We start from the raw sequence: 10,343 nt of genomic DNA, 5'->3' as shown, positions 1-10,343 counted from the left end.
CAGACTGCGCAGGATGGAAAACACGACGCGCGCTCGCGAATTTCATTGCGCGCTCGCGAATTGTGCCTGTAAACTCTCTGACTCTCATTTGGTGCTTTTCGCACTCGCGAATTTCATTGCGCGCTCGCGAATTTGGCCTGTAAACTCTCTGACCCTCTTGTGTGCTTCTCGCGCTCGCGACTTTGCATGGCGCGCTCGCGAATTGTGTTCTGATGCTCTTTTGGACTTCATTTTCTATGCAATTGTATTCCTTTGCTCAACTTGTATGCCTCCAATCATTGTAAAACAAAAAGACAACATTAGAACATGTATCAAAACAACATGCAAGCATGCAAATGATGTGAAACCAGGTAAACAATATGGTTTATGAAGTCATGAAAACATTAATATGCTTTTGTGTTATACTATTGACATACCGCAATTATGCTCCATTGAGGTTAGGTAGAAACCACGTAGATAAGGCTATGTCATGACATAGGATAGCAGATCTGCGCCCCATACAGTTTGGTACTCCGGCTACAGACCGTTGAGTGAATATGATGATATAATGGCCATAGCAGCCCAGTCATACAGTATTCATCCAGTTTCATACAGTTTTCCTTATCACTTTGGTTTCACTATAACCTTATTGAGCCATATAGATATCTTGACATAATATTGCATGAATCATACAGTATAATAAATAGCAAGAAAGATCATCAAGGTAGAATGAAAGTATCATGATATGTGTGCTTATACGTGCCATATGTGTTTACACGTTTAAGTATCCAACTGTGTTTACATGGTTCTTTCTACATATGTATGTGCTTCATTGTTTCTTTATATGTTGAGATATCCACTGAGCTTTATTTGCTCAGCGAATTACTTGTTTAACTCGTAGGTTTTGGGACTGGACCGTAGAGAGTCAGCTTACAACTGCTGCAGTTCATCTTTGGAAGACCCAGTCTTCAGGGTAGCTACTCATTTTGATATTTTGATTCTGTATATCCTCATCATGGCATGTACAGGGCACACAGTTGGGCCCATTTCATTTTGCAACTAGTATCATGTCTTATAAATATTAATTACATTAATACTGTAAACAGCATCAGCATGATATAAGAGTCTGTATCCATTATGATATCAGCATGACAGGTCATAAAGTCAACCAGTTTGTAGCGTCTCGGTTCGGTTCATTCGGGTTAACGGGTGGACCGGGAAGGGATGTTACACAGCAGGCCTGCTTCATCTGTAGCAGCTGGACGCCGCTCCACCTCTCGATCCTCCACTACCTCTCCACCATCTGACAGTCCACCACTTCCTCCATTTGAGACGGGTTCTTTCGAGCAATTGGAAAGGTATCATAAACTGTTGTCACGTCCTATTTTGCCAAATAAATTTATAGATGAGAATGCCTTTTCACTAGTTGGGCTTAGGGATGCTGTGATAGAACCACTTAAGCGTCTGGGGTGGGGAAATTTTATTGAGATGAAAGATCATGTGTATGCTCCCTTAACTTTGGAATTTTTAAGTTCATATTCCTCAACTATTAACTTTCCAACTGGATGTTTTCCAGATAATATTCAGTTTAGATTACTTGGGAGAGATTTTGAACTTTCGATAAATGAAGTTAGTCACATTTTTTGTTTTCCCACCGAAAATGCGATTACACAAGTCCCTGCAGATTCTTTTGATTCAAGTAGGTGGAGTGAATTGACAGGTGAAAACAATTATAATCCTAGGGTCTCTAAGGCATCCAAATTGAAAAGTCCTGCTTTGAGGTATATACATAAATTTCTAGTTAATACCATTTTTGGTAGAAATGAGAGTGATGGAGTTTTGGGACGCAATGAACTTTATTGTTTATGGGCCATTAACCAAGGAGTTTTGCTAAATGTTTGTAACAGCCCAGCCCATGGTAGATATTGTCCGCTTTGGGTGCCAAACCTGGCCTGAACCCTCACGGTTTTGTTTTTGGGCCAGGGAAAACCTCCGCTCTGCCAGCCCAAAACACGTCTACCATGTTCAAGGTTGCCACCCTTTATGTATAGGACTTCCACCTTGTGCGTAGCCGATGTGGGATTCGCCTAAGGTGTTGTGCCCCAAACCTGGGATGTCACATACACCCCCCCCTTAGGGACTCAGCGTCCTCGCTGAGATTTGCCCCACCACCGGCCAGAGGGACAAGGCTTGGCTCTGATACCAAATTGTAACAGCCCAGCCCATCGTAGATATTGTCCGCTTTGGGTGCCAAACCTAGCCTGAACCCTCACGGTTTTGTTTTTGGGCCAGGGAAAACCTCCGCTCTGCCAGCCCAAAACGCGTCTACCATGTTCAAGGTTGCCACCCTTTATGTATAGGACTTCCACCTTGTGCGTAGCCGATGTGGGATTCGCCTAAGGTGTTGTGCCCCAAACCTGGGATGTCACAATGTTGGTTATTGGTTATGTAAAAAATGGGCTCGAGTAGCAAGGGCGAATAAGGGGGCCATCATGATAGGTAGTTTTGTCACACGCATTGCTACCTACTTAAGGGTGTGGAATTCGACTAGGCCAATTTATGACAGTATTGGCGGAGGAAGAGGTACCAGGTTAGATATAGATTTGATGATTCATATGAAAATAGTGGAAAAGGTCAGAGATTCTTACCGTTTGGTGGGCACTCGAGCAGACAGTTCTGATCATGAGGCGCCTCAGGATACCGGTGGCGCTAACACAGAGGAGGATATTCCACCTCCCTTCCCTGGTTTTGGTGTTTCTTCTGGTGCAGGTACTTCTGGAGCTGGACCTTCATTTCAGGGAACCTCCACCGTGTCCAATGATGAGGTACTTCCCCGCATGTTATCCCGAATGGATGTATTTGATACTCGGCTTACAGGCACGGAATCGATGATTGCTGACTGATTCCAGTCAATGGAGATCATGCACGGCAGCCTCGATTCCCGTCTAGACACTCTACAGGGTCAATACCAAGGGCTCTCCGCTCAACTTCAGACTGTGATTCAGTTGCTGTAGCCTCCTCCACCTCCCCCACCAGCTGCTTGATGGATTTCACATTCTTTTGGTTATTCCTTCTTATTTTTCTGTGTGTTGAACATTCACTTGGTTTTTGTTTAACTACTTTGGATTTCAGTTAGTTTCAGTTTACATACTTGAGATTTCAGTTGTTTTTCAGTTTCAATATTTTGGATTTCTTTTTAGTATGTTTCTAACTCTATAGCTTGGATGAACTTCACCGCCCGGCTTCCTTATATTGTCTTAACTCGATGATGGTATTTTTCTCCACTTCTTATTCTTTTATTTAAGTATCCATAATTTCATAAGTTTGGGGAAATGAATATAGCTCATTGAGGACAATGTGCTTAATTAAGTTGGGGGAGGACATTTTATCTAAACTATAAAATTCTCATGATTTTTGTTTTATTTTAGTAAATAAAATAAGGTTGGAATAATTGTGATCAAATTTAAAATTTATCTTCAATTCATTAGCCTTTGACTAAATTAATTGTTTTTCTAAAGTTAATTGCTTTTAACCAAAATTCAAATTTTTAACCTAACATACTTCTTTGATTTAACCATTTGTTTCTAAGATTATAAACATTAACTTTGTTAAAATTTTATGATAAATAGATATGTTTTTCATAAAAACTTATTTAACCTTAGCACTCCTAGAACAAATTAGAATTCTCTTCAAGACAAATTTTTGTGCTTACAATTATAAAGAAATGATTTAGGCATTCTTTGATATAAACCTCATATCTAACTTAGACCACCTAAGAAAGTATGACCCTTGCAACCAATTTGAAGCCTATATCAAATTTTCATTGTTCACCTCTATTTGAACCTAGCCACTAAACCAAATCAATTCTGCACCCTAAATGCAACAATGTGTAATTGAAGGATTTTGATTTTATTAAAACATAGTAACAAGTGGAGAAAAATCTATTAATACTAGCAAAAGAGAAAAAGAGGAATACCCCATGAGAAAAGAAATTAGTCAAAAATTCAAGTTTGGGGAACTTTAGCAAGAAAGAAGTATTCAAGGATATTGTGAAGAAACCTTGCCAAAAATTACCTCTAAAGTTTGAGCTAGTAAGGAGCTTAAATTAAATCTCCCTTTACAAATACAAATTGGTTTTAATACAAATACAAAATCCTAATATGAAGCATTTGTTGCATTTTTATTTATCACATTACCTTTTCTTCTTTAGCCAAAATTTTACCCCAAAAACCCCATTACAACCTAAATAAAGACCTTTTGATCTTTCAAAATTATATGCATTTCAATTGTGGAGGGATGACTAATATTGCCTATGGGAGTGTTACAATTATATTCTATTTGAAGGTTAAAATGATTTTTGTAAATTCATATTCTAATTATCATAGAATTAAATAAAGATTGATGATAAAAATCTTATTAAATTATGTTCAATAAAGAGAATATGTTCTATTGAAAATTATAATTTTGGCTAGAAAATAATTAACATAGGAAACACATAATTTATTCTTATGTTAATAATTAGGATATTTATTAAACTTGTGAATGATTATTCCAAACCATTTTAAGCTAGCATTTTAGTTTTATTGCTTGAGGATAAGCAATAGTTTAAGTTTGGGAAATTTTGATAAGTGTTATTTTTATACTATTTTTATTGTAATTTTGATTAAAATTTCTATTACTATTAATTTATTTAAATCAGTTTTTATGTAATATTGATATGTTTTCATTTAAAAGCTTCCTTGAAACACAACTCACTTGATTTTGAGGAAAAATGTAGGGTTTTTGCAAGAAAATGACAAAAATGAGGCAAAATATAATTTAGCACGGCCAGCCCGTGCTCATCAGCACGCCCGTGCTAAGAGCAAGGCAAAACAAGCAAAGAGTCCGGGGCGCACACCCCAGCCCGTGCCGAGCCGCATGCCCATGCCACATTTGCCCTGGACTTCTAGAGCCTAGCACGCCCTAAACCGTGCTGAGCCGCACGCTCGTGCCCACATTGGAGATGAAGTCCTGACCCGTGCCGCTGAAGCACGCCCATGCTACACATGCCTTGGACTTCCAGAGGCGCGCACGCCCCAGACCGTGCTATATAGCACGCCCCTGCCACAAGACCCTCTTCAAAGCGTGCTAGACAGCACGGGCCGTGCTGAGACCTCCAAACTTCCAGAGCCTAGCACGCCCCCAGACCGTGCCATTCAGCACGCCCGTGCCAAGCAAAGGATCCTGAATTTGAGTCAAAAGTTGCCAACTATTCCTACCATTTTCACAGCTCACTTTGGATACTTTCTTCACATGTCAGTCAAGCTTCAAACATATGCACATGGAAAGCCATAATTGAGAGAAATTTATGGCTTGATTTAGAGCTTTTCCACCTCACAAAGTTGGAATTTATTCATTAAAGCATGTGGATTGCTCCCCCAAGAAGTCTATATAAAGAAGAGAAGAAGCCATTCCAAAGATGATCCCACACATTACACTACTACACAACACTCCACTCCATATCTCTTCTTTCATAGCTTGTATATAGTTTTATTTTCTTTAGAAGTTAAGTATTCAAGAGTTGTGCAAAAGTTCAAGGAAGCCATCCAAGCCAATTGTTACTAGTTCTTATTTCTAAACTCTTAATCTTGTTTATTTCTTTCATTATTCTTATTGATTATGAAATATTTATCAAGCATTATTGAGTTTTATTTAAGTGCCATGTCTAACTAAACTCTTATACTAGGGGGTTTGATGTAGCTTAATCTCTTTTCCAATTTATGCAATTAGATTAATTTTTCCTTATTCAAGTTATGATTTATTGATGAACTTAATGCTTCCAGGCAGAGTTTTCCCCTGGATTGATTTATTTCAATTATTACTATTGGAAGAAGGATCTTTGATATGAAAAGGTTAATAAAACACATGAGAATAATAACTGAGAAGTATCTTGGTGGTTGTTGCTAATTTACACGGGATTCCAAGTGACCCATTGCGTATTTGAAACTTGTTAAGGCTGTATAAACAGTATCCAAAAAAATGAAATTATTAAAATAAAAATATAACTTTTCCCTTTACTATAAACTTTTTCCATAGAACTAGAATGAACTTATAACCCAGCACGATGAGTCGATTAATTATCATAAATAATATATCTATAAATATAATTTAAAGTTGTATCATAATATAATGGAATATGACATTTCATAATAAAAGTTTATGTATGATACTTCACATTTATTTACTTCGTATATATAATTCAACTCATAGACGAATACAAATATATTTATTTACCATAATGGTATTGATAATGCTACTTCTAGTAGAGTCTCGTCAAATATTTGTTAACACACGAATACAAATATATTTTTTCAACCAAATAAAGTTGTAAATCCATATATGTTAGTTCTTTTGTCTTAGTTTACACAACTTCATTATAAGTTTTTTAACAATACAAATTTATTGTCAACCTATAATAATTTTAAAATATTTGTAAAAAATAACAATAATGATTAATATTTATTAATGAAATTAATTTCATCATTAATTTATTATTTAATAAAGACAATTTACTCACCTCAATAATGCATTGGTAACCTATCTTCAGGTGGTTACCCCACACGCACAGGTCCATGCAGTGGTATAGATAAGATAGGGTCATCGCACCCCCAATTATGTTGTCCGACCTCACCTAAGTCCCTTAAAGGTGGCAGCAAAGAAAGATCAACATTGTTCTCGTGTGTGGTGAACAATGTGGTGGCCAGCATATAGAATAAGAAAGCTCTAGCCACCTAATCAACATCTAGGTTATTGGCCCTAGGCCCCATGTCCTTATATACGCTATATATACTGTCGTATTGAAGCTTTCCCCCTAGTGAAAATAGGCCTCACCCTAATATACCGATCATGCACACGCTGAAGTTGCTCCTCAAGTAGGTCTCGTAGCTTATCATCGAACAACACGGCGCGACCTCCAAGTCTAAAACCAGTAATAATAGCAAAAACCACTGCAATGGTCATCTCTCTGCATAGAAGATGGAAAGTATGAGTGGAGTCCATTCATCGCTCCATCAGGGCTAGAATACTAACCTTCGAAGTCCTCCCCTGCTAATACGACAATGTACCTGTGAAAGGACCAAATCCTATTTCCTAAATATTGTTCTTCACGTTTTCAAATAGTTGTCATACCATTGACCAACCTAAAAGGTGTTGCCACAGACTTTGGCTCGAGATAAGTCTCATAGTAAGCACATGATTAATTGACATAATCCTTGATGTTTTGTGCATAAATTGCTTAATGACAGGTTTAATAGCTAAAAAATAACACAAAGTAAGCAGTGCTACTGAGAAACCCCACACGGTGTTTCTCAGTGTGGCATGCCTCTTTTTAACAGGGTAAAAGAAACTCCATAAAAGCTTGAGAGAAATAGTGCATGCAATTATGTGAGGCATATGTCGTTACGCAGCAGATCGCCCCAAATCAGCAACAATAAGGTAAAAACCCTAACTTTTTGATCTGACCTAGTTTTTATGAAATAAGAAGAGAGGAAATCAAAAGATTAGGTTGAAAAGTACCTCAGTAGAGAGTTTGGAGCATAAATGCCTGCCGAATTGTGTGTCAAAGTCACAAAGTCTCCTTATGGCGGCACATGCTCCAATAATTACATCCCTAGTGTTACGGCCCGCATGGTGAGAAGGTGGAGTTGGCCCAAACATTTACAAGGAAGGCTTGCAAGGCTATCAAAAACGGGTTAGCACAAAAGACCCAAAGACTTGGCAACCTCCAAGTCCAAATGTGGTTGCTCCAAGTCCACAAGGTGTAGGCATTATAATACTCACACCCAAAGATATTTTAACGTCTCACCTAACTCTCACCTAACAACCACCTAACTCCATGTAATCTAGGCCGTTCATTGTATGTATGTAAATCCTAGCCATCCATTGAGGAGGTGGAAATGGCTATAAATACTACCACTCCTCTCATTTGTAATCACCAAGCAATTAAGCAACACAAGAGCAATACAAGTCTCTTCTCAAGCTCTTTTGTGCTCTCTCTTCTTATTTAGCTTTTATATTTGCTCCATTGTGCTTCTAGGCTAACTTAGCTCGTCCTAGCACCCAAAGGCGACTAAGTACCGCACGGATAGGCAAGCTAAAACCTATCTCCGTGACAGGTGGTATCAGAGCAGGTTCCGTCCTAGGTGCCAAGCCTTTCGTCTCGATCAATGGCGAACAATGAAGTTAATGTGGTTGTTGCTGAGGGACAACAACTAGAGCAGGCTGAGTTTGTCCGAGGCCGTGAGCCATCACGTACTCATCCTAAGAGGGGGAAATCCAAGGTTGGTGAGTCCTCCACCGACGCGATGGAGCAAAGAGTTAGAGCTCTTGAGCAAGCCATGAACCCTCAAGAAGCTTTTGTGGGTGAACTATCCGAGCAACTTGATAATGTTGTTCAGGAGAATGAAGAGATCACTAGAGCTGCCAAGGATATGATCCTTGAGCTTGGTGTAGCCCTTCGGCAAGAACTTCAAGCACTTGCAAATGAAGTGACTGAGGTACGAGGAATTATCAATTCTGAAGTCAGTGCTCTCCGAAAGGAAATAGATGCTGTCCGTTCTGAATGTCGGATGCACCAACGAATGAGTAGTCCCGCCTCAACCAGTGCCACCACCAGTCCTGTGGTGCATGGTCTGAAGGTACCCACGCCTGCTACATACAACGGAATGCGTAGCGCATCGGTGGTGGAGAATTTTCTCTTCGGTCTTGATCAATACTTCGAGGCCATGGGGGTACCAGATGATGCCAAGATTGGCAATGCCCCCACATTTCTTCGAGATGCTGCTCAACTATGGTGGCAAAGAAAACATGCAGAACGTGAGAGAGGCATGTGCACTATCCATACATGGGAGCAATTCAAGTCAGAATTGCGGAAGCACTTTGTGCCTCATAATGCCGATACCGAAGCAGGGGGAAATTACGTCGTCTACAACATAATGGCAGTAACCTTGATTATATCAAGGAGTTTACTACCCTTATGTTGGAAATCGATGACCTACCAGACAAAGATGTTCTCTTCTACTTCAAAGATGGGCTAAAAGACTAGACAAAGGTGGAGCTAGAGCGGCGTGGCGTGCAAACACTTGACGATGCCATTGCTGTAGTTGAATCCCTACCTGACTACTCCACCCAAGTCAGGACCAAGAAGCCTATCCCTAGCAAGAGTGGGGGAGAGAGATAAGGACAGAGGAAGGACCACTACCGCAGGGAAGTTGGTCTGTCTAAGTCATTCGGGGGAAAACCCCATACCCAATTTAGGAGGAATCAATCCAAACCTCCTACACCTTGCTTCTATTGTGAAGGGCCACATTGGGTGCGAGACTGCCCTAAAGGAAGGGAATGAATGCCATGGTCGCTGAGTCCAGTAAGGAGAAACAGGCGACAGAAGAAACCCATGCCAACTTGGGATTCTTGAAATATTTGAGTTCCATAACAAGAACCCTTCCTTCTAGCATCCCCAAGGTGAAGGGATTGCTATATGCGGATGTAGCCATTAATGAAGAATCAGCTAGTGTCATGCTAGACACAGGGGCTACCCATTACTTTATGGATACCAAAGAGGCCAAACGACTAGGCCTGGATATTGTGGAAGGCAGTGGCACCATCAAAACGGTAAACTCCAAGGTAAAGTCAATTGCAGGAATCGCAAAGGCTGTGCCAGTCAAAATTGGCTCATGGTGTGGTAAGTTAGACTTCACCATTGTGCCTATGGATGACTTTGATATAGTGCTGGGTATGCGCACTCCTCTTCCCTTATGGAAATTCCCTAATCATACTGGAAGGAGTGAAGCCATGCATTATTCCATTGAAGAGCATAGAGAAGTCAGCACCAATGGTTTCTACTATGCAATTCAAGAGGGGCTTCAAATCGGCTAAGAATTACATGGCGACAATTAGGGAACTTAATGAGGAAAAGGAAGTGACAAGCCTTAAGCAGCCCTTGCCAGAATCTGTCCAAGCTGTGTTGGACGAATACCAAGATGTCATGCCTCCACAGTTGCCTAAACAGCTCCCTCCTAGAAGGGAAGTCGATCATCAGATCGAGCTGGAGCTTGGTGCTAAACCGCCAGCCATCGCTCCCTATCGAATGTCTCCTCCGGAGTTGGAAGAATTGAAGAAGCAACTCCAGGATCTCCTTGACGCAGGGTACATTCAACCCTCCAAGGCTCCCTACGGCGCACCAGTCCTCTTCCAGAAGAAGAAGGACGACTCTTTACGAATGTGCATAGATTATCGGGCCTTGAACAAGATCACTGTCAAAAATAAATATCCAATACCTTTGATAGCTGATCTCTTCGATCAATTGGGGAACGCACGATGGTTCTCAA

The sequence above is a fragment of the Jatropha curcas genome, chromosome 7 (genome assembly GCF_041381405.1).
Source record: "Jatropha curcas cultivar XTBG-Jc1 chromosome 7, XTBG_Jcur_1.0, whole genome shotgun sequence".
NCBI lineage: Eukaryota > Viridiplantae > Streptophyta > Magnoliopsida > Malpighiales > Euphorbiaceae > Jatropha > Jatropha curcas.
This window is presented reverse-complemented; position numbering follows the sequence as displayed.